General features: G+C 51.6%; 1 long non-coding RNA gene across 1 annotated transcript; it reads left to right on the top strand.

The window, feature by feature from the left end:
- The first annotated feature begins 76 nt into the window (after positions 1–76).
- Positions 77–22,372, top strand: LOC132672139 (uncharacterized). Its single transcript, XR_009607384.2, has 3 exons — positions 77–234; positions 3,625–3,812; positions 22,065–22,372. It is a non-coding gene; the product is annotated as an uncharacterized LOC132672139 (long non-coding RNA).
- Positions 22,373–22,609: the final 237 nt, after the last annotated feature.

Below are 22,609 nucleotides of genomic sequence, written 5' to 3'. Positions count from 1 at the left end.
GCGCGGAGCCCCCGGGAGCGGCGCGCGCCGCGGGGGGGCGGGGGACAGGGGAGGGGGCCGCGCCTCTGACTTAATGCTGGAACCATCCACGTCACGTGCAGCCCCGCGCGGGTTAACCCCTCGGAGCCCGGGAGCCCCCTGCTTCACCCCAGCCCCCGTATTCGGAGGCAGTTCGAGCACAGGGAGGAAGCCACCTTCTCTCGACGGCAGGGTCCGCTTTGTCCGCACACCTTGGTGAGTCCCTCGCTCAGAGCAGCAACCCCGGTCCTGATACCCTGCCTGGAGTCTCTTGCCCCTAGAGGCGTGAGGCACCTGTGGGGAGAGCCTCCGCTCCCAGAGAACACTTTTAGGCCTGGGCTCCTGACAGAAACCTGGGATCAGGGCGGGGTGGGGGAGGGGCTGGGCTGGCACTTTAACCCAAGTCTTTGCTAGGAGCTGGAAAAACGTTGCCTCCAGCAAAAACACCTCTCTGGGGGATCCCTTGTTCCTCACGGGGAGGGGAGCCCTTGAGAGAGATGTGTGGAAACAGCACTACTCCGGGAAAGGGGGCTAAGAAGCTTGGGCCTGGGCACTATCATTAATTAGCTCTGGGACCTTGAACTGTCACTAGTGTCCTCATCTGACTCTGGAGGCTGGATTGAGTCAATCCTTAGAGCTTTTCTGTGTATTCCTGGTGGGTCTGAGAAGCAGAGACAGGGCCAGAAGGGACAGGGTTCAGCAGAGGTTGACTTTGGAGCAGGTGGAGGCGTACCTGGAGGGTTTGGGGTTTGAACAGGAGGCATGGAGTGGATACCTCTCAAATGATCTGGAAGTGCCTGGGGATCCACTGGGGAAAGGCTGGTGGTAGGTAGCCCAGACCTCAGGGCCCTGCTGCCCCAGGCCTGCCATTTTGCAGGGAGGTGAGGGTAGGGTGGCATGTCCTAGAAGCTGAGCCTCCCAGCCAAAAGGAAGCATAGGACTAGCGAAGTAGCTTGGAATTTCTGAGAAGAGAAACAACCCCCACCCTAAGACCTGGGAAGAAAGTCCTGAGGACCCTGGAACCCTGCTCACTTGTGTGGATTGAGGGGTTCCTAAGTCTGGGTTACACTGCTTTTTATTTTCAGTACCTCCAGGGACTAGTGAGAGGGGTGGGAAGTCAAATATCATTTGTATTTCATTTGAATTCTCAATTTTTAAAGGAATCCAAGAGGTCTGGTGTGAACACCTCCCTCTTCCGCTGGGGGCTTAAAGGGGGTTTCTTGGCTGTCCTCAGCCAGAGTTGGGCTGTAAATCAAGGCCAAACAGGAACCAGAAGCCTTGCATCTCACAAGTAGTCATTAAGCCGTTATTAAACATACCGTAACTTCTCTGAAGCCTTATTGGTTTAAACACCACATTGGAGGCATTATGGCCATTAGGGCCCCTAATCACAGACTGCAGGCTGGGGCGGTGGGATGGGAGCACCTGGGGCTGGTATTTCCAGCCAAGAGGGAGGCTCAGCTCAGAATTAAGCTTCCTCTCTGACCTCACCAGGAGGATCCATTCTCTAGGATCCAGTGGATTGCAGCTCTGGGCAATCCATTTGCATTGACCCCTTTTGCTCCTTAATAAGGTTTTCAATAGTTATGGGGCTAGGGCTGTGGATACTGTCAACTTTTTAGGAGCGTCAACTCAGGACACTGCTTCTGTTCAACAAAGTCATCAAGCAGCTTATTGTGAGCATTGACCACTTTTGCTCGTTAATAAGGTTTTCAATAGTTATGGGGCTAGGGCTGTGGATACTGTTGACTTTTTAGGAGCGTCAACTCAGGACACTGCTTCTGTTCAACAAAGTCATCAAGCAGCTTATTGTGAGCGATGCGAGTAGGACACAAGAAAAATATCACCAGCAATTTAAACAAGGCAGCTTGGCTTAAATGCCAAGTGTTTTGCCTCAGGTGGTAACCTTTCTCAACCTCAGGTGTCTTGTCATAAAAATGGGCCATGTGCGCGGGATGGACGAAGGATTCTTGAGAAGCACTTCTGTTTTGATGGACGTGATGAACTGTGTTAATTAACGAGATCATTATTACCATTACAATACCCAGAAACAGCAGCCCAGGGTTCTGAGTTCCATCACTGAATTGGCGGAAGACTCCTGGCCCCAGGCTGCATGGGCTACAGGCTGGGGCCGATCAGAGAGACCTAGGGACTCACACCCCAGCCCAAGTGTAGAAGCCCCTCCTGCCATTCCCCACTCTCTGAACAGAACCAATTTCCATGCTGCCAGTTGAACTGAGGCAGCAGAAAGCCCCAGCGGACTTTCAGATTGGATGCGTAGATAGAGTTGCTCTACTGAGAGGCTTTTTTCCTAGGGTCATGCAAGACAGGGTACAGCTTTCCTGTTCCCCTTTTAAACCACTAGTGCAAACGCTTATCTGTATGAGGTCTGGAAAGAGTTTGATGGGGCAGAGGTGCATAGAAAACACAAAAAATGGCACTCTTAGAGATACTTAGTTTTTCTGTTAGGAGGGCTGAGAGATCCTGGAGTACAACAGGGGCCCTCATTTTACAGATAAAAACAACAGCTGATTTATCTTGCAGCATGCCAGGCACTGTCTGACGTATCCTGTAGACACCTGTTTGTTTAATTCTCACAACAACTCCATGAAGTAGGCACAACTATTATCCCCATTTTACAGAGAAGAGCCTGAGGCCACAGAAGGAGCCATTTGCCCAGGGTGGACGCAGCCACTTAGTGGCAGAACCAGAACTTATGCCCAGATCCACGGTCTCCCACCTGACTCTGACCATGAGTCCTTCTTCAGCCAACATGACAAATCTGAAATGATTCAGTGCACACCCTCCTTTTCCCGGAGGAAGGTTGGGACTTTTTCCTGAAAAGGAAGTTGAGGCCAGAGTGGATCAGGGACAGAGTTGGCCCAAGGTGGAGCCACACTACTGCCTTCCTGATCACCTAGTGGCAGTTTATTGAGACATGCCTCACCCAGCTGTGGTGGCTGGGATAGTAGGTGGAGGGTGGTTTCTGCTAAGCTGATACCAAATGAAACACAGCGGCTGACACCTGAGAGGTTTTTACGACCCACTGACACAGCCAGATGTGGGGCAGAGGTTTAAGAGAATTTGCGAGTTCCCCCTTTGTGCTGCTTAATAATAACCAGTTCCGTTACAATAGTGTTTGTCCCTGCTGTATTATCCACGGACTAAGTGAGATGAGCTGATGGGATGATCCAGATCATTCTAGGTCCTATCATGAAAAAACTCAAAACAACAAAAACCGCCACCCCAAAACTACAACTTTCCACCTGCTGAGAAAAACTGCTTTTGAAATCAAAATGAGTCATTTGGGGCGCCTGGGTGGCTAGTCGGTTAAGCACCCGACTCTTGATTTTGACTCAGATCATGATCTCACGGTTCGTGAGTTCGAACCCCGCGTTGGGCTCTGTGCTGACAGCGAGGGGCCTGCCTGGGATTCTCTCTCTCTCTCTCTCTCTCTCTCTCTCTCTGTCCCCCACCCTCCAAATAAATAAATAAACATTAAAAAAGTAAAATAAAAATGATGCTTACTGGCTATGTCTATGCAGCTGTTTTACATTAGCTAATTGTTTCATTCATCACTCATTCATTCATTCATTCATTCAATAGGAGGACTCACTATGTGACGGGCATTTGTTGGCCCTGCCATACAGATGTGACTCCCGCCTTCATGAGGCACACACTTTGCTGGAATGGAAGTGTCTCCCCCACAGCTGACACAAGCATCATTTGGATGTGAATCAGAACGGGATCTGGTCTCGAGAGCAGAGTTCCTAGCTTCCAGCCTCACCTGTAAGGTCAGTTCTTGAATTAGGGAGCCAGTCCCAACTACTGCTTTCTTTGGTTTTGGACCACCCTCAGCCTGCACCACATGAAGGCGAACGCTCTTCCCTTTGTCCCCAGTGGCTATCCAAAAGGGGCCGGAACAGCGGGAAAGATGTAAACCCAGATCTGCCTCATACGAAACTTCCTTCCAGACAGGAAAAACTCCGTTGCTTTGTATTTGTTTCTTCCAAGGGAAGATAGTTGGTATTACCCTTGTCTTGTTTAGACTCTGAAATCCTAAATTGATCCCTATGAAAATTCTGGGTTTGGGAGCCTAAGTAGATTGTTTCTCATTAGTGACATTCTTCCTGGAAGGTCAGGCTAAGGAATGGTAAATAAACCCTCAGATCCGGTGCTTCCTCCTTACCCATGATTTTTAAAAGAAAGAAGGAAGGGGGTGGGAAGCTTTGGGCTGTGGATATACCCAGAATCCTGGGCTGTGATTCTGACCATCCAGGCTGTAGTCTTTGCTGTGGGGTGAAGTTTCTGGGGAGTTACGGAACTATTTTTTCTCTTCCGTTCATTTGATCTGTTTTGCTGGGAGAGTCACTTAACCTGCCGATACCCCCGTTGCTCTCCTGGAAAAGGAGAGGGATAGGATTTTGTAGGCCAGCTTCACCGGAATGAACAAAACAGTGTTTATACAGATGTTTCTTGAGCCCGACTCCACCCTGAACCTATATTTCCCTGCTTTTGCTCTCTGCCCGCCTCCCTGGGGTCAGGTCGGGATGGGGGCAGTGAACAGAGAGGCGGAGCTAGGTCTGGGATGTGTCCTGAGTGCCTGGTGTGGCCCGATGGCTGCCTAACTGCCTTTGTGTGAAGGTAAATGAGTTCTGTGGCAAGGGCCAGCTCAGACCAGGAGAAGTGATTTTGTGGGAGAGTTTTCTATGAACTCCTTCTTGGTGTAAAACAGAAGGAGGCAGGTTTGGACTTCTTGGCAGTTCGAATACTTTGATCAATTAATATCGTGCATTCATGTATTCATCCAGCATTTAAAAAATTATTTAATGTTTATTTATTTTTGAGAAGAGGGGCAGGGGCAGAGAGAGGGAGGGAGACACAGAATCCGAAGCAGGGTCCAGGCCCTGAGCTGTAAGCACAGAGCCCGACATGGGGCTCGAACTCATGAACCACGAGATCATGACCTGAGCCGAAGTCGGACGCTTAACCCACTGAGCCACCTGGGCACCCCTCATCCAGCATTTATTGAATGCCTGCCATGTGCCAGACATTGGGGCTGCACAGTGAGGACTGAGTCAGGGAATAGAACCCTTACTCCCACGGCTTTTCCAGGCTGGCAGGAGAGACACAGAGCAATGGGCGCGTAGATCACAGGGGCCATGGTGGCCATGAGACAGGCACCTGTCCCGGCCTTGGGCTGGGGGCAGCTGGTCAGGGAGCACTTCCAGGTAGAAAACTGAGTGGGGCTTAGGAGGGGAAGAGGTATGGAGGGGGCAGGGAGAGAAGGCATCCAGAGAAAACAGCTCAGAGGAGGGGAAAGAGGAAGCCAAGTTTGGGGAACTTGGATTTGTTGAATTGCTGGGGGCAGGGCAGGAAGAGTCCCTGCTGAAGTGGGAGGAAGAGAGACAAAGGCAGAGGTGTCCACCTGAATCGAGAGACTCCAGGGGGAGGGCAGGACGGTTCCACGGGCATCCATTCATGCCAAGCCCGGCTTCAAGCACCAGATTTGCAAGTGAGAGATGAGGAGGAGCAAGCCCCGTGGCCCAGCGGTCCCCTGACTTTCAGGGGGCATAAGGACCCACACCTAGCAGGCAGGTAGTAAATAATATGAAGAGAAAAAGTGGAGAAGAAGAAGAACCAAGTGCATCTGTTTGCTGGGCGCCTTGAGGTGGAGGGTTGGAGGAGGGGCAGCGAGGCTGCATGATGCAGGCCAAGTGTGGCAATCTGGGAGGCCTTTTGTAGCAGAGTTTTGGCTCTTACCGGGAATGCTGGCTGGGGCACCTCTTGAACTCATTCCAGCAGGAAATCCATTGGTTCCAGAGTGTAGATTCCAGATTTGTTGTTTTATAGGGCTAACAAGTATGTAATTATCACATTTGGGGCCCTTCAAAGGAAATGCAAACACACACCACTGAACACCCTCAGCCCTGTGAGCGGGGTGCACCCCAGAGTTCCAGAAGGCGCTCACCACCTTGCCACAGATATACATCCACCCCAGTCTGCTGCCTGCTCCTGCACTGGAGGAAGGCAGAGAGTGACGTTTACGAGAGACTGGGAGAAAAGTAAGTGGACAAGGGTAAAAGGGCCTCCCTCTGCCTGGCCTCCTCTGGGGTCACCAGGGCAGGAGAGGTAGTGGGCCAGGTAATAGTAATAATAATGATAATGATAATGATAATAATAATAATAATAATAATAATATACCCCAGTTACAGAACACCTACAATGTGCCAAGCAAACTACATCTCATTTTGTCTTTACCTTGTTACAAAGTTGGCATTAATATCCCCATAGTCAGTCATCCAGTACTGAGTAACCCATCACCCCAACACTTGGTAGGCTTAAAGCAACAATGGTCAGTGACTGTGGGCCAGGGATTCAGGAGCAGCTTGGCTGAGTGGTGTGCCTTGAGGGGCTGCAGTTCTCTGAAGGCTTGATGCGGGCTGGAGCATTGATTTCCAAGGCGGTTCGCTCACATAGTTGATGTTGGCTGTTGATGGGAGGCCTCAGTTCCTCCCCGTGTGGACCTTTCCATCTGGCTGCTTGGGTGTCCTCACGGCGGGGCGGCTGGCTTCCCCCGCAGCGAATGATCCAAGAGACCACGGCGGAAGGTGCAGTGCCGTTTATGACCTGGCCTCTGAACTTACACACCATTACCGTGGCCATATTGTGCCGGCTACACAGTTCTTCTCGGTTCCGATTTAGTGTGGGAGGGGATCTCACAAGCATGGGGCCGTTGTGGAGACCGGCTACGCAGACTGGGCTCAGAAATCTGCCCATATCCCACTGCTGCAAAGTACTGCAGCTATTCACACTCAAGGCGCCTGACTCCAGAGGCTCTAATGCCAAATGTTGGCTCAGAAAGACTGGCTGTACTGATGAGTTCAGAAGAGTCCCTGAAGGGGCAGGATGAGGAGGCTGGCAGGTGAGTGGCAAAGCCCGGTGGCCGGTGAGAGCCACGCTCACTGCCTGTCTTGAGGAAGACCGGGGAGGTACGGAAATGGGGACAGGTGTGCCCTGTTTTTTTCCGTACCCTGAGTGTTCAGCGGTCACAGCACATGAACTCCTAGGGGCTCCCATAGTACAGCGAGCTGATCTCGGGGCTCCACGGGGGCTCTTCACCCATGTGGGTGGAGGAAGGAAGCCGACTCACCTTTTCCCTGAGCAGGATACTACAGTCCGCTATATGCATTGCTGTCAGCTTAGCAAAGGGAACCCTGGCCTTAGGCCTTGAACTGAGTGATGGGGGATCAGGAGGGGGGCTGTGTTGAGAGCCCACTCTGAGTTCAGCCTGAACTAGGCACGCCACTTTTTAAAACGGCATACAACCCACCCAGGAGGTAGATGTTATTATTTCTGCTTCACAGATGATAACACAGAACTCCGAGAAGTAAGTCGTTCAGGGTGTTATATACTTCCTAAACGTGGAACCAGGATGGACCTCCAGGTGGGCAGCCTGATCAGCTTGCACCGTGCCACCTTGAGTCTTTTCAGACAGACCTGGGGGATGTGAGCTGTGCTTTCGTCCCAGCCATTCAGTGAATCTGAGCCTTGGGTGGGGCAGAGATGGTGCTGGGCAGAAATTGGAGTGGGGGTGCATTTTTAGCACCCCCATTCCAAATTCTGGGTGGATCCTTCTTACTAGACTTTGTTTCCTCCTGGGGAGACAAGATGTGGACACGTGAACAATTGCCCAGTGAAATGAGAATGTTTGCTAAGTGTGAGACAGGCCGCCGTTGCTGAGGAACAAACACAGGCAGGAAGGCATGGTGTATGCCAAGTCCCCTCCAGGTGGAGAAGACAACCGCCGGGTGGTCATGAGAATATCAGCACCCATCGCTGGACTCCCAGATGCACAGCCCTGGGGACCAAAGCAGAGGGCCGTTGCCCCTTGCAGAGAGTCCTTGTAGATGTCTGAGCTGTGGTCTGAGAAGATGTGAAGGGTCAGCAAAACATGGACAGATGGAGAGGAGGGTAGTTGCTGAGCCTACCTAGGTCAAGTGGTCAAGTGACCAAGGCTGAGCCTAGGCATATATATATATATATATAGGCATATATATATATATATATATATATATATATATATATATATATGGTTTTTTAATGTTTATTTATTTTTGGGAGAGAGAGAGAGCATGCAAGTGAGGGAGGGGCAGAGAGAGAGAGAGGGACAGAGGATATGAAGTGGGCTCCATGCTGACAGCAGCAAGCCTGATGTGGGGCTTGAACTCTCGAAGATCGAAATCGCAAACTGTAGCAGACTGAGTCGAAGTAGGATGCTTAACCTATGAGCTACCCAGGTGCCCCACCCCCCGCCGCCATTTTCTCCATTTTATTTTTTTTTTTATTTTTATTTTTATTTATTTATTTTTTTAATTTTTTTTTTAACATTTATTTATTTTTGAGACAGGGAGAGACAGCATGAACGGGGGAGGGTCAGAGAGAGAGGGAGACACAGAATCTGAAACAGGCTCCAGGCTCCGAGCTGTCAGCACAGAGCCTGACGCGGGGCTCGAACTCACGGACCGTGAGATCATGACCTGAGCCGAAGTCAGATGCCCAACCAACTGAGCCACCCAGGCGCCCCCATTATCTCCATTTTAAAGATGAGGAAACTAGAGCACAGAGAGAGTCACTTGCCCCAGGTAGCCAGGGGATATGGAAGAAGGGGACACAGTCAGTGTGTAAGAGAGTGGTCCTGGATGATGTGACTAAAGCCTGAACCTAGGGTGTGGCTGAGGGAATGATGAGGGATGGTTGGAAGGAAGAGATATTTAGTCAGAAGAAGTGACAGACAGATTGCCATGGTGGGGGGGGGTGGCGGGTTGTGGTGTATGGATGACCAGCAGCCCAGAGAATGGGCGCTGCAGAGACAGGGCACAGGGATATGCCTTCAGGGGACATTTTGAACCTCTGAGGCAGATGTCCATCCAGAAAGGGGTCCTTCACTCAGTATACATTGCCAGCTGCGAAGTCAGGGCTACTCTCTGGACTTTGGGGCAGAGGGAGGAAGGCTCCAAGTGGACTTGCCAGGCTCTGAAATCCTGTGATCACTGCCATTCTGGTGCCAGCACTGGGCATACCAGGTTCTGAGTGAGAGCAGGGCTGCGAGCTGGCTCTCTTGCCCCTCAGGGAGTATGGGGCCTGGCTGGGAAGCCTCTGGAGGGAGTGGAGGTGGAGAGGTAGAGAGCCCACCCCTGGGGATTCCTGGGAAACAAGCAGGATGCTTTGGGTGCTGGATGAGGAACGCTGGAGAAGACCAGGCCTGCAGCTGTTCTGAACCGACCTGTGTAGACTGTCCAACACTTGGTCCCTTTAAATGGGTGGGCAGAGCCTGAGCCCTGAGCTGCAGGGAAGATGGCTCTCTCCACAGAGGTCCCAAACCTTGGGATTGAGAGGACAGTGATGGTCGCAGAAGCAGCTCTTGCCTTTGGGGGTGGGGGTGCTGCGCCAGGCCAGGGCTCTGTGGTGGGGGTATCAGGGGTTGCCGGTCTGCTGTGGGAGTCTCGGGCTCTGTCAGCGGGGTGTGAACATGGTGTGTGCATGTGTGGAGTATGTGTAGCTGGGTCTCCCAATTTGGGAGAAGCCTCAAAGCCTGCATCTGCTTTGCAGGGGGGCGGGGTGGGGGGCCTTGCAGCCGAAGTAGGCAAGCCCTGGATTTGGTGGGGTGCATACAGGGGAGGGTATCCATAACCACACACAGACCCCGGGACGTCTGGGGAAAAGCAGCTCTGTAGGCACATTCACACCAGATCCATTGGGCAAAGAGACCGGATATTTTGCTGTTTGATAAACTTCATAAAACAGTGGAGCTGAGTGATTTTGCTGCTGCCTGAATGGAAGTATTCTAAGAACCCATGCCAAGAAGATAAATAAGGCTGTGGCTCCAGGAGAGGAGCTGAAACAAATGTGCAGCGAGAGGTACATCAAAGTAAAACTAGTTCTCCTGATGACCGGGGGTTCTGCGTGTGGCCAAGTGTGTGCGTGTGCGTGTGTGTGTGTTGGGGCAAATGTTTGGCAGACACTAGGCTACATCGAGGGGCCTGGAGATGTACCCTGGGCTCCTGCCAATCCCTCTGAAGGCAGCCCTCTACACAAAAGGCCTGCTCGGGATTTAGTTAGGATTAGGCCCAGCCTTGCTTGGTACAAAGGGAAACCAGCGTTAGCCACTGTTGGAGATTCAGGCCCCCGCAGTCAGCCAGCTGGGGTTAATTCAGACTGGAATACGTTTTTACTGAGGGGTCAGGAATCCCTTGGGGGGCAGGATGGTCGGCCCATGTTGGCCAGTTGAAAGATTTATTCTGTACTGATGACAGGGGCTACAAGCTTGAGTATAGAAACATCAAGCCTCTCATATTTGGTTCCAAACACTTCAGGGGGTGAGGGGGAAATACAGGGGCATGGAGATGGAACAGAATGCTAGACCTGGAAGGGCATCACCTAAACATCATCTAGTCCAAAGGTTCTCAAAGGATGGGCCTCAGGGCAGCAACAGCGGCAGCATCAAGGAACTTGTTAGAAAGGCACATCACTGGTCCTACCCCAGACCTACCAAGCCAGAAAGTCTTGGGGGTGGGGCCCAGAAAACTTTAATACTTTTTTCTGGGTGATACCGATGCCGTCTAAAGATTGAGCACCGCTGATCTAGGCTGTCATCTTCATTTTAAAATAAGGGAAGGGAGGCCTAGAGAGGAAACTTTTGCCGAGAGCATATAGCTAATTAGGACACAGCCACTTCCCTCCTCACCCATATGTTCTCAGCTATTTATTTTGCAAATAACATGGGGGGGGGGGTGCGGTTAATACATTTTTTCTTAGAGGCAGTTGTTATGTGTTTATATATTTTCCATTTGTAATAAGCTACTTAGGTCAGCAGTGTTGCTGTTCCAACCATGGAGTTATTTGCCATAAAGTTCAGGCTCTGGAAAGTAGACTCTCCAGTTGGGCCCCAAGCCCAGGAAGCCGGGCTGGGTTCCCTCAGCTGCCCCCCAAGTCACCAGCACCTTCTTTCCCTGTCTGTCCCCTGATGTGCTCTCTGTAACTGCACCACCAGCCCCATCAGGCTCGCCCCGTGCAGATGTTTTGGTCAATAATCCCTCCCTCAGTCTGCCTGGCCTAGTGAGGGTGGATGTAGTGGGATTAGTTTCGCCTACTGGCCTTCACTGCCTTCCATAGAAGACCTGCCTCTCCTTCCGGCTCTCGCAGTGGGCCCAGCATGTTTCCAATATTGCCTCAGTGTTTTCCCCAACGGAGTAACGCTTTAATGGGGCAGATTTGTTCTCTGTACGGGAAACATGTGGGCTCCTGTCAGACGCCGTGAGAGTGAGCTGCCCTCCGCCACAGCCATCTGGTCACCTCTTGGGGCTCTCATCCCTGAGCTCAGGAGAAGGGCAGTTTTCTGGATCTGGAGGTGTGAGGAGGAGTGAGGGGCTCTCCAAGACTTCTGGGTGAGTGACTCTTGTACAAGAGCAGAACCGTGACAGATAGTATGTTTACATTCAGCCCAAATTCCCGGGGAGTTCATGCAAAAAAATTCTGTTGTGGTCTGAATTCAAACAGTGAAGGAACTGCTGTGTTCAATGTAAACTGCATTTTAGTGAAGAATTTTAGATGGAAGTAGAATGGGGCAGTGGGGGAGAAACCCGCTCCCTTCCTCCTTCAAACGCCTAGCTGGAGATGGTTGGCAAGAGAGTGGGGAGCGTTCCATGGCCCCAAACCTTACTAAACTAAGGCCCTGACCTCCCGGGGACTTGGTTTTCTTTGCCCGAGTCCGGGATTCTTTCCCGAGCCCTGAAATTTCTGAAGCTGGCATTACTCACCTTCAGAGAGCTGTGACACCCTGGGATGGTTTGCCTGAATTCACCAACATTGTCCTCTGCTTTCTCCTGCCCAACGAGAGGTCCATAACCTGCAGTTAAATAATTAAAGTTAATTGAAGCTTATTTCGTCTTGAGCATTTCACAAAGCCCCAGAGATAATTGGAGTTTCCCTGGAGTGTTGCAAAACTGGATTTGGAAATGTCAGATCAAGAGAACGTTGGGCAATGGATGATGGAGACAAAGGAGAAAAAGAGAGAGAAGAAGTGAGGGAGAGGAGGGAAACACAGCTTTCTGTTTCCACTGGGTCTCCTGACTGGGCTGGAGGGCTCTGAGTGGGTTTCCTAGTGATCTGGTCCCCAAAGCGGTTGATTCCATTCTGAACTACGGAGAACAGAGCCAGAGCCCAAGGAGAGACCAAAAAAGACAAAGAGAGAGGCTCTCAGCTCCCCCGCCAAGATAGTCTCATCCCAGGGAAGAGACACCCTGTTGCTCCTGAACCCCCTTTCCCCCTGCTCCACAAAACCCCTAAGGGATTTTAGGGAAACCCCTCTTTCTAAATGTGAAGTCTGCTGATTTGAGTTGTGCCCCTGGAAACTTGCCTCCTGCCCCAGAAGATTTATTTTATTAAGTGGTCCACACCTGAAAGTAATTCAGCCTCTCGGCATGGGTATGGGGGCTGCGCAGGGAGGACCGAGGCCGGCGGTGGCGGCGCCCAGTTCCTGTGCAGCTCCGCGCCTTGCGCCTGCCTCCCGGAGCCCTGGTCTCTCCGCCGCTCCTGCACCGCGCACCCGCCTCCCGCGCCGGCCTTGCGGAGAGCCGCCTGGCGCGCGAGGGGGGAAAGGGGGTAGCCAGGCGAGCGGGTGGGGAAGGGGGATACGCCAGGCGAGTTGCGTGTGCATGTGGGTGGGTGCTGCGACCAGAGTCGCCCCCGCACCCTCGAGCTTCCAGATCTGCCGATCCCGGTGCCCGCGAGTCCTGCTCGCTCGAGGGAGGAGATTGTTTGCCGCTAGGGCCCAGGAGTCCCCTCCCAAAAAGGGAATAAGAGATTGAAATAGATAAAAGCATTCAAAGTTTAATGTCAACATCGAATCTCTATAAAACCAGATCAAAGGGAACAGGCGCTTGGTTTCTTCCCGGATGGCCGGGGGCCTTGGGGCTCGGAGAGTCCCGAAGGTGGAGCCCGAGGCCGCCCGGCGCAGTCTTCTCTCCAGCCGGGGCCTCGGACTCCAGCACCGGGGTCCGCGCGGGCCGGGGCGCGCACGCGGGCGAACGGACGCGGTGCCCGTGAACTTGAGGCCTGGTGCTTTGACAGCAGCCCACAGCTTGTCCGCGTTGCGGCCAGGCTAGCCCGGAGCCCAACGGGAGGCGACCGGCCCAGGAAACGCGCTAGCCGAGAGCGTGGCTCCTGGGGTCTGCGACTGACAGATGGCCCGACGGGCTGCGGGACAGGCGGCCGGGTGTCGCCTGCTCCGACCCCGCTGCTGCAGCTCCCGGGCCGCCCGCGGTGAGCGGCCGGGCAGAGAATCGTCAAGTTCCGTCGGTTGTCCGTGCCCTGCCGTGCGGGCTCCCGTGCCTTCCCGGGGCTCCCGCGGCGTCAGGCCGGGCTTCTGCTTTCGTTTTCTCCTGCCCTTTCTCAGTTCCATCTTTCGATAAACATACGTGTGCGTTTCCCTTTCCGTTCCCGAAGTGATTCTTCTAAGGTGGGTGACTCAAAATGGAGCTTTCTTCTCGTGGTCACTGGGAAATTTTGCAGGAGTGAAACTCGCGAGTGTTTCCAGTGAGACGCGCCGCGACTTGGGCGTGGTCACTGGGAAATTTTGCAGGAGTGAAACTCGCGAGTGTTTCCAGTGAGACGCGCCGCGACTTGGGCTCGTGTCTAATCGCAAACCTTCAATCTAACAGAGCCTTTAAGGTCACGGCCACGAGAAATGTGAATGAAGAGAAACTGTCACATCCTGATGATAAATATAGAGAACTTTATTAGTAGCAAAATTACAGTCTCTTTCTTTCACCTCACATAAAAAAAATTGTAAATTAAGAAAGTTCTCAGCGTGTATCAGTTTTATGTGCTGTAGCATTCCACCCCTCCAGACATAAATTTCCATGTCTGCAGAGCCAGCTCGTAGGTAAAACCACATGTCTATTTGGTGTGCCTGTGTGTGCTGGCAGTTATATTGCAGGGATGGACAGTTCATGGTGATGGACTTTGGGAGAAGGGTCCCGGGATGGGCATGCATGGAGGGCCATTTGTGTTTGCAGAGCTGGGGGGAAATACCCAGGACTCACATTGTTAAACAAACTAGTTAAAGAGGATTTCATCTTACATATAGTGTGAAATTGCAGGAAATTCATAAGCAGAAAAAAAGGGGCAGAAAAAGTAAAAAGAAGCCAAGGAAGCAAGGTTGTGGCTGTGGAAGGAAGGAAGGAAGGAAGGAAGGAGGGAAGGAAGGAAGGAAGGGGAGAGAGGGAGAGAGAGAGACAGAAAGAAAAAAAAAGAAAGAGAAAGAAAGAAGAAAGAAAGGAAAGAAAGAGAAAGAAAAGAAAGAAAAAGAAAAAGAAAAAAGGAAAGAAAGAGAAGAGACAGATCTGGTGCTGAAAGACACGAAAGGGATGGAAATTCACAAAAAACAAGTGGAAGTGTCACAAAAAGATGGATGGTGAGAGGAAAATGTGGAGAGAAGAGAGAACACTATCAGAAAAAGAAATGTGGAAAGAGATATAGAGAAGAGAGACAGATGGAAGGAGAAAGACGCACAAAAAGATGTGAAGAAGAAAGGTATCAAGAGGGATGGAGACAAAGAGCCAGAGCCCAGACTGGGGGTGGGGTGGGTGGGCAGGAGAAGATAGAAACCCTGCAAGCTGGGAGCCTCCCCAGGGCCTCGCTTCTCAGATTTCCCCAACGCAAGGGAAATCCAGGGAAGCCTTTGTGGGCGCCGTTTGTTTGCTCCAGACCCGGATCTGATGATGCTGTTGATTTGGTTTTTAAACAGTGGGTTTGCAGCCTTCTGGGCTGGGGCAGGGGTCTGCTAGCCATCCTCAACCCTGCAGATTGGATTGAATTTCGGCCACTTTGATGGTCCTGTGATTGTCTCCCAGTTTTCCAATTTCCAGTCCCCTCCACCGGCTGGGGGTTGAAGAGGGACTTTAAAGACGCCTTTGATAACGTCTCACGGTTACATATTTCCATAACAATTTTCTTTACCAGACGGTTATGTCTGATGCAGCCCCAGATGTTCTGCGGGAGAAAAAGGGAACCAGTCCCCTGTGTCCCAGCCTACGAGGCCCCAGAGACAGGCGTGGGGAGGCAAACTCTGGTGTGGGAGCCAGGGACCTTCCCTCCTCTTCTCTACCCCCAGCTCTTCCTTGGCCACACTCTCTGAATCCTTCTCGGGGCCAAGGACGCATCTGCTGTGCGCGTCTCTGGCACTAGTGAGGCCCTAAATGCCTCTTTTCCACCCAAACTTCCCTATACTAGATCCCCTTCTACTCGCACTGCTTAGTGACAGTTTGTGGAGTGGATAAAGCACTCCATGCTAATATCTTAGTAGGTCAAATTGATTCCAGGTGCCCCTCCTGGAGAATTTTAACAGGGCTTTCTGGAGACCTGGTACCCTTAGGAGCATGAGGAGACGTTCCTTCTTCCGCAGATTTATTAAATATTACTGTGTGAAGGCGCTGAGATGGGTGCGGAAGGCAATCAAACGTGTCCCGCCCTTAAGAGGTGCAGCATCTGCAGGGCGCCTGGGTGGCTCAGTTGGTTGGGTGTCCGATTTCGGCTCAGGTCATGATCTCGCGGTTCGTGGTTTGGAGCCCTGCATCGGGCTCTGTGCTGACAGCTTGGAGCCTGGAGCCTGATTCACATTCTGTGTCTCCTTCTCTCTCTGCCCCTCCCCCCCACTAGCACTCTGAGGTGCCGCAAAAGAGGTGCCGCATCTGCATTGCTGGGGAAATGAGACTGGCGTGCACGTAACTCGTAACTCGAGCTGAAGGCTGAGTGCATGTAAAGAATGCAGGAGAGAGGTGTAACGAAGTGGCTTCAGCATTCAGCATTCTGGGAAGGCTTCATGGAGGAGGTAGCATCTGTTCTAGGTTCTGGAGGACATGCAGGGCTAGACTGTGTGGTAATGGGGAACGGTAGGCACTGTGATAGGTGAATGGGGGAGACTTTGGGGTACAGAGGCATTTTTTGGTGCTGCCTCCCCAGACCAGACTTGGATAGTCTTTGGAACAAATGTATCTCATTCAATTCATTTCACCCACTTGGTGTTGAAACGGGGCACCAAATTGGACACCTGCTGTACAGCGGGGCACAGTGATGGAGGAGACAGGTTCCTGCCCTCCTGGACGTTGTTGGTATAGATCACGTTCTACAGAATTCCAAGGGGCTACTTGGGGCTGCTGGGCAGAGAAAGGGGGAAGCCAAGGTGTTAGTGGCCAGCCCCCACCCCCGCTGCAACCAGAGCAGTTCCACTTTTTACGTACTGGGGTTCTATGTGAAATTTCCTTTGGGATAAAAGGCGGGGGAGCTCTGCTGCTTTAAAAGAAAGAAAACGCCTGGTTCATAGGTTCTTGGGCGTTATGAAAAAATATCTAATTGAATAATGAAAGCATAAGAGTGCATCAGGAACCAAAGATGGTGATTAAGCCATAATCCAATCCTGGACACCTGAGTTTCAGTGACAATAATTGCAAAGTCCCTTCTGTATAGTCCCTGTCTGTGGCCTGTGGATAGAGCACACATCAGGTCCCAGGCTGCTGTTTTCTCCAGCCTTGTCTTCCCACATCCTGTTCTTTTCTCCCACTCCCCAGCTGGTTGGTAGTGACTGAGTTCCAGCTGTTCCAAGAACACCCAGGGGCCCTATCCTAATGATACCCCAAGACCATCTCAGGGGGCTGAGCTCAGCGGCAGTCAGAACCCCCACTTCTGGGAGCTTGTTGGATCCTGTGAGTTGCAATACAACAAACTGCCACCAGGGGGCAGAACAGAAACGTGGGGTCCTGTTCTCTGGGGCCAGGCTTGTTTTTGGCACAGTGCAGAGAAAGTGTTGAGAGCCTGCTCTAAACACTGCCCTGTCGGGAAGACTAAGATGAATGCATACAGCCCCTGCCTGCAAGAGGCTTACAGTCCCATGGTGACCTCAGTGATTCAATTCCCTACTCCTTAGGTGGGCAGCTGAGTCTGTTGGAGTTGTAGCTGGAACTCCTAACCTCTTCCAGCACCACCACCCACGCCCCCGCCCCCAGCAGTCCTGGATGTCCTAGCCCCAGCTGCCTAGCCTCCCCTCCGGGTTCCTGCTGGCTTCTCCAGCCGCAAGGCCCAAGGCCCAAAAAGGGTAGGTTCTTGGGCTCTGCCTCCCCATGATGCCCTGGACACACACGGGGCATGTTGACTCTTGTGGGCTCCCTGTAGGTGGGACCCCTAAGGGAACAGGATGGCAGAGCCCAAGAGGAACACCTCTCAGCTAAGGGCAAAGCCAGCTTTGGTCCTCCCGCCTTTCATCTCGGGGCCCGCCCTCCCCCAACCTGGGCTGGGTCTGCCCTCAGGCTCGCTGTGTTTCCCCCTCTCACTCCCCAGCTGAGAGGGCATGGGTGCCCCACCGTGCTGGGTTGGGGAGAATGTCCTCATAGACTAAGTGCGCCCCGTGTGCACATGTGTGTGTGCTTGTGGGGTGGGCTGGTGGTGGGCTGCGGGCATTCACAGGTCGCTGAGGTGTTCCCACTTCCAGCCGTCCTCAGTACTTTAGCCGGTCCATCCAAAGACATGTATTAAGCACCTGTCCCGCACAGGGGCCTGTGTCGGGCACAGTGGGAGGTAGAGCCATGAACTAGATGTAGTCCCCACCCTGGGGGGTGGGTAGATAGAAAAGAGCTTCCCAGAAGCATGCCCTGGAGCCATGATGCGGTGGGCCGACTGGGCAGTGGTGGCGGTGGGTGTGAGCCATCCGCCTGGGCTTTGAGAGAGGCATAAGGGACAAGTTCTGGACAGCAGGGGGCAAGTCTGTCCTTTCACTGATGGCCCCCCAGTGCTTGGCAGCAGGCCTGGTATAGAGGAGGCATCCCTTAGTATTGGATGAGTAAAGGTGGTTGGGACAGGGGGGAGGCGAGCCTGGGACAGTGTGGGGGATTCTGACAGTCCCCCAGCCAGGGCCGCTCCTGGGGTGACCATCCATCTGGTCTTAAACCTGGAAGCCCTGTATTACAGGAAGCCCTTCAGCCCCAGGCAAAACGGGATGCTCCTAGCTGCTCCTCCCCTTGGCAAAGAGTTTGCAGTCAGTCCTTCCCTGGTCCTGCCTTTCTCTTTCTCCCCCACCCATCGGGTCTCTCTCAGGTCTCCTGGGCCTGGCCCTGCCCCCGCCATGGCCCCCAGCCTGACCTCCAGGGCCGCCCACTTCCCTTCACTCGGCTGTTCCTGATAAGGAGACTGGAAACAGGTTTGCCCTTTCACCTCTGCATAGCTTTCCCTGAGTCTTTGGGTCCCCACATCCTGGGTCACACCCGAGGGTCCCTGTGCCACCCCCAGGCTGTAGGCCACCAGCCTGAGGCTCCACGTGGGAGCAGACTGTTGGGATGAGGGTGCTGCTCAGGCCACGGTCCCCAGGAGGTGGGCCTCTCCCTGGCAGAGGACGGTCAAGGCGCCTGCTCTCTGAATGCAAGTGCTGTTGGACAGGATGGCTGAACTGACCCATTACTCCCCTGCATTTTGACTGACATTCTTGATGGAATTGGCCGGATGTTTCTCCTTCACAAGAGACACAGCCTCAGGCCAGACAGCTGTGCCTCCCTCAGCCCAGCCGCAGCTGGAGGTACTGAGAACCCAGGACCCACGCTTCCTACTTACGGGATAATATCACTGGACCAAAAAGGCTCCAGGAAAGGGGCGTGGCAGCTTCTACAGGGTCCCAAGAGGTCAGCAGGACTGGCTTCTGAGCATCTTCTATCCACGTTCTGAGCTTGTTCTCTGCCTGGGTCTGTGGACCCCACACGTTTGCTATCATCTGACACGGCACAGAGAGCCCTTAGGTCTGCTCGGGGCCAGGCTCTGGAAGGCCCTGAATCGTGCCCAGACCCACTTCTTAATTTCAAGAGTGCACTGTTTACAGAAGTCATTGTCCAGAACTTCTGTCTCCATGGGTTAGAAGTATGACCAGATGCAGCCATTACTTAAAGGGCATGTCATAATCTTTGCTGATTCAAAGGCCATTTCATGAATTTGCAGCACTTGGGGGGGGCTCTCATTGATAACAACATCATTTTATGGCCTTGAGATGGTGAAAATTGTATGTTTAGAGAATTTTCCCCTTTGGTGAAATCTATTCATGGCAGAATACCAAAAGCCACACGGAAGAGGGACTCTTATCCACTTCTGGCCTGCAGGGACTATGGAGGGAAAGGAAAATGTTCCCACCCTTGATCTTGGGGTGACTTGGGTGATTATAACCTTGTATATGAATATGAGGCTCAGGGCTGCTGTTTTCCTTTCTGCATCTTACATGGCCATGTGTTCTTCAGACTTTAGTTACGTAAGTAGCACCTTCGTGATTTTGGCCACATTTGAATGCCACTTGGGCCATTAGCATTTTTCTTTAAATTAACTCACTACACACATATGTGTACGTAGGCACACACGAGAATATCTTTTAAAAGGAAATTTTACATCCGTATCATAAATGGAACACTGGTAGCACTTGTTATAAACAGGGAGTAGCCATAAAAACAAATAAAACAGAATCATAGCGGTGTGATACCATTGTGGCTAGATTCCATTGTTGCCTATAGAAGGCTTTGCATCCAAGGTTTGCTTTCTTTCCTATAGCAGGAATGTTAGCAAGTGTTAGAGGGCATCAGAGCTCCGTTGGCCACATTGTTGGTGACCAGATACCCCTGCTACTTAGAGGGCACATTGTAAGCCGATATGAAAGGGAATTGGAGAGGAATGATGGTCTCACTCTTTCTTCTAAGCACCATCTAGGATTATTGCAGGTTCCACCTGGGGCACTGAGTGGCTCTGCCCTGGAGAAATTGTCCCCTGGCCATTGGCCTAAAGCCTCCCTCTCAGCTAGTTTCGGACCACACCTTCGAGAGAGCTCCACCACAGACATCTTTTCCACTGAGCCATGTTCTTCAGGCCTCAGCAAGAGGACCCACAGAGCTGCTGGAGACAAGGGGTGCTGGTCTCGCCACCTCTGATGTTGCCCAGAATATCCCCACTTTAATGAGACGACCCTAGAAAGACTGCTTGCACTTTCCTTAGCAGAGCTACAGGGAATTTTTGTAATGCTTATGAGAAAACCCCAAGCATGAGAACCAGCAGGGCATTTGAGCTACACTCCCGGCTGATGACAATTTCCAAATGATATTTTCAGCTCTGCCTGCTCCCTTGAGGTCTAGACTTGTGCATCTAGCTGTCCAGTTGTTCTGCCCAGTTGCGGGCCTCAGAGACATCTTAAACTTAACGTGGCCGAACAGGGCAGGACTCTTGATTGCCACCCACCCCCCCCCCCCCCCCCGCCCCCAGACCTGCTTCTGTTCCAGGTCCCCCATGTCTGCCACAGGCACTGCCACTCTGCAGTTGCTAAGGCCAAAATATCCACTTGGCCCCTTTATCCAGTCCATTCATTGTTTGATTGGCTCTACCTTCCAAAAATATCCAGAATCCAGTCACACCCCACCCCTCCCGCCTTCTGACACTGTCCTGGTCCGTGCCCCGCCATCTCTGGCCTGGACAATGCTTTACAGCTCCTCTCTGTTCTCTACACGCCAAAGCCAAGAGTGAGCTTTTGAAGATATAAATCAGGTTGTGTCACCTCTCAGTTCAAATTTCTTCAATGGCTTCTCATGGCACGCAGAACAAACTCCAGACTCCTTCCATGACATGGGCCCTGTGCCTTTCCTTCTTCACACCCTCTGCCCTGGGCTGGCCATGCTCCCGCCGTGATGGCTTCCTCGTGTTGCAGCAACACTTCCTCCCACCTCAGGGCCTTTGCCCCTACAGTGCCCTGTGCCAGGGGCTCTCTCTCCCTGATCCTCACATGGCTCCTGCTTCAAACCTTCACTTCATTCAGGTCTCCACAGAAATGGCACCCCCTTGGAGAGGTCTCCTGGCCTCCCCAAGAGAGCATCTCCCCCCACCATTCTCTAACCCTTCACCCTGCTTTATTTATTTATTTATTTTTTCATTAAGTAATCTCTACATCCAACATGGGCCTCAAACTCATGACCCCAAGATCAAGAGTCAGATGCTCTACCCACTGGGCCAGCCAGGCGCCCCTACCCTGCTTTATTTTTCCTCACAGCACTTACCACTGTTGACATGGCTTGTCTGAGAAAGTCTTTATTTCTCTTTCACTTCGGAAGGATAATTTCACTTGCTCTGGAATTCTAGGTGGGTTTTTTTTTTTTTAATTCCAACATTTTAAATATTGCATTCCGCTTTGATCTTGCTTGCATGGCGTCTGAAAACAAGTCCAATGTACTCTTACTGTTGGTCTTTATAGGCAAAACACATTTTTCCTTCTGGCTTCTTTCAAGATTTGCTCTTTGTACTGATTTTCTGCAGTTTGAATGTGGTACATCTACATGTAGATTTTGGGGGGATTTATCCTGACTGGTATTCTCTGTTAACATTATACATTTATTTGCTTATTTGTTTACTGACTATCTCCCACGGGAGAATGTAAATTCATGAGGGCAGAGACTTTGTGTGATTCACTGCTTTATTCCCACTCTCTGGAACAGTCACAGAAGCTAGTGACATTCAGTAAATATTTGTTGAATAATGAATGAGTAATCATATAGAGAGCCTCTAATAAGTTTGTGTAAGAGAGCAATATCATATAATGTGATTCACCCTATAAAATGTCACTATGTTTTCTTTCCTTGATGCAAAGTTGTCCAATCTATTTTTATATTTCAGCATAAAGTTGGCAGCTGCACTTTCTTGGAATAATAACAAATACCACTGAGTAATTACTACAGGGCAAATACCATTTGATGGGTTTCACATGCATTAACTCATTAAATCTTCACAGGAACTCTTTGAGGTCAGTGTAATTATGATTCCCATTTCAGAGATGAAGAAACCGAGGTACGGAGAGGCTAGTTTGTTCAAAGTCACAAAGATACCAAGGGTTAGAGCTGGAATTTGAATTTGTGAAGTGTGGCCCCCAAGTGCACAAGCTTCCTTGGGCTCAATGTCTGACTTGTGCCTTATTTCCTTTCTTCATTTAGGGGTGACTTACATGGTCACGTGCACTACTCCCAGATGGACAGCTCGGTGAACATCTCTGTGTACCATAGCTCTGTGATGGCTGCCCGGATCTGGGACTTGCACTTGACCCATGCCTCCCAGGCTACCTGGTGTCCCTTTCAGTCGTTTCCCCCCAAAGCTACCCCTAGCTCAATCTTTATCTCTAGTTGATATTGAGAAGGACTGTTTCTCATTCTATCCTCTTTACTTCTTTCAAAACAAGTGTTAAAATCCTTTTCTTTTGTGATTAAATGAAAAGTAAGAACATTATAATTTGACAGTCTATTCATATCAAATTTGGGAACCAACCAACAAGTTAGTGGTCTCTCCCTACCCCAACGACCCCACCCCGTTCTGAAGTGCCTTCCTGAGTCTCCTAGACTGAGGAAGAAGTAGGCCTTTGGGGCCTTCTGCACGTTTGTCACAGTGTCGGGTCTGTGGCGGGTATGCATGAACCTACACCTGTTGGTGGGTACGTGGATGGATTGATCATCTCTGTGAATGGTCCATCCCTGCCCTTGTGAAG

Source organism: Panthera onca, chromosome C1 (genome assembly GCF_046562875.1).
Source record: "Panthera onca isolate mPanOnc1 chromosome C1, mPanOnc1 haplotype 2, whole genome shotgun sequence".
NCBI lineage: Eukaryota > Metazoa > Chordata > Mammalia > Carnivora > Felidae > Panthera > Panthera onca.
Note: the sequence above shows the minus strand (reverse complement) of the source record. Positions and strands in the feature narration are given on the sequence as shown.